This window comes from Morone saxatilis, unplaced genomic scaffold, assembly GCF_004916995.1.
Source record: "Morone saxatilis isolate NCDOM2014 unplaced genomic scaffold, NCSU_SB_2.0 Contig1, whole genome shotgun sequence".
NCBI classification, from domain to species: domain Eukaryota; kingdom Metazoa; phylum Chordata; class Actinopteri; family Moronidae; genus Morone; species Morone saxatilis.
Window position 1 is genome coordinate 17,761,574 of NW_023339651.1, and position 2,410 is coordinate 17,763,983.

Below are 2,410 nucleotides of genomic sequence, written 5' to 3' on the forward strand. Positions count from 1 at the left end.
ACTCGGGGACTTCTAGTGATCAAGACTAAGGTAAAAATCTGCCGAAGTTCCCCTTTAAATGATAATTATTCAAGGGGACAAGGCAGGGGGTTGTGCAGGCTCCTCACCATCACTTATGACATCCGCCCAAGCTGTGGACAGTGCTTTTTTTTTATTTGACTGCTGTGATCAAAGGATTGCCCAACTCAGTATAATCAAGTCGTCATGGTGGCTGATGGTCTCTCTCAGATCTCCTGACAGAATCATCTGTATCCGTTTTTTCCTCTGTCTCCTCTGTATCCATTAGGACTGTTCCATCCTTTCCTTCCATTGTATCTGTTTCCTCCTTTCTCTCCTCAGGTTCTGCACCTCTGCTGCCAACCTTCTCCTCATCACTGTCTGACATATCTGAGGGAACTGGAAGTTGCTTTCCTTGGACGTCTGGATGGTCATCCTCAGCTAAGTCATTTTGAATCAAGGCTGTTTCATTTGCTTGTTCGGATGGTGTGACTCTATCAATAGGTAAATACTCAGTATCACTCTGATGAAAGTTGGACTTAATGAACATCAAAGGACCATCTGAAGTACCATTGGATATATCAGGTGGGTTGTCAATATCAAGTGGATTGTCAATATCAGGAGTACTATCAACATTCTGAGCATTTACAGGACTCTCAACAGGACTAATGCTTGGAGGTTCAGTATGCTGAGTATCTTGGACATTGGTCATAGGTAGATCAGGCTGCACAGGATTCTCACAGACTGTGGGGACAGGAGAACCTAAATAAACTGGAATGAGTACATCATCTCCTTCATTTGAGGAATCCTCCTCCTCTACAGCAGGGTGTGCACGGGTTCCTGGCCTGCGTAGTACTGGCTTTTGTACAGGCTCACTGCTTTCCTCCACAGGTAGGTACCCACATGGAAGTAACAGGTCCCGATGTAATGTCCTTAGGGGACCATCCCTGTTTTCAGGTTTAACTGTGTAAACTGGGAGGGTGCCTGCTCTTATCACCACAACATGGACAGTGTGTTCCCATTTGTCTGAAATCTTATGTTTGCCCCGGATGCGGACATTTCTGACCAGTACCCGATCTCCAGCTTCCAAGTCTGAGGCAGTTACAGGTCTGTCAAACCTCGTTTTGTTTTTGTGAGCTATCTTTGCAGCCTTGTCCATAGCTATCTTGTAGCCTTCTTTGAGACGTGACTTGAGGTTTTGCACATACTCAGAGTGAGATGAATGTTGACCCTCTTGTACTGGCAACTTGAACGCAAGATCAACTGGCGAGGTTGGCACCCAAACATCAGTTCGTATGGGGTGAAGCCAGTCACCTCATTCCTGGTGCAATTATAGGCGTGGACCAGGGGTCTTACGTGGTCACGCCAACAAGCCTTATCTTGATCCTGGAGAGTGCCCAACATGTCAAGCAGGGTTGCCCCTTGGATGGTATAGGGTTGTCCTAACCTTGTGGATACCGGCCACCTGACAGAGTTCCCTGATTGTGCGGGACTTGAAATCTGGACCCTGGTCACTAGGTAGCTTTTCTGGGATACCATAGTGTACCATAAAGTTCTTCCACAGACACTTCGCTGTATGGGCCTTTTGATTTGGTGTTGGGATGGCAACCGCAAATTTAGTGAAGTGATCTGTGATCACAAGTATATCCTTGGTCCCACTTTTGTCAGCCTCCAGGAAATTAATCACCGAAATTGAAATTTAAGGTGGGCTCTTGGGATGACTGAGTCTCTGGAGGTCTCTGGAGGGGTTCTGATTGCTTGGCTATGTTATGTTCTTTTGATAGGATGGTCTCGATAAGCACTAACTTCTGCAATAGTGCACTTTGCAGGGATGACAACATCATGGTCAGACTCATTGCTTATGACAACTGGCAGCTTATGGGGCCGTAGCTGAGGAAAATCAACTGGACCAGCTTTAACTAGCAGGCCACCTGGCAATGGGGATGACGATGGATACTCAATACTGATGGATACTTTCACCGGCTGGAATGACTTGAGGGGTCTTGCCTTGCAGTTTCACTACCCCCTGGTGGTTGTTGCTTGCCTGCTTCTGTCTTAGCTCGATAACTTTGAAGACTACTTTGTAGCCATGTGGAAGAGGCTGACGATAGGTCAAGTAGATGTCGAACAATACATCTAGGGTGTTCGTGCCTATGAGCATGAGGGACTGTGAAGTGTCAGGGACAACCAAGGCGAGTGTGTTTACATCTATGGGAACCCCTACAAAGTCCCTTGGAAAGGTTATGGTCATTTCTATATAGCCGAGGTAAGGCACTAGCTGGCCATTTGCACCTTCCACTTCTAAGAGGTCATGCAGGGGCTTAATCTTCTGCTCTAAGTCTGAGTCTGAGTCAAGCAGACAGTTGACTTCTTCTCCCCTCACAGTCACTTGAGCTGTACTCTTGATGCCAAC

General features: G+C 46.8%; 1 protein-coding gene across 1 annotated transcript in view; it reads right to left on the bottom strand.

Annotated features, from left to right (window-relative positions):
- LOC118334266 (ryanodine receptor 2-like) overlaps positions 1–2,410 on the bottom strand; it is a gene marked incomplete in the record, with an annotated part of 114,618 nt that overhangs the window by 46,017 nt on the left and 66,191 nt on the right.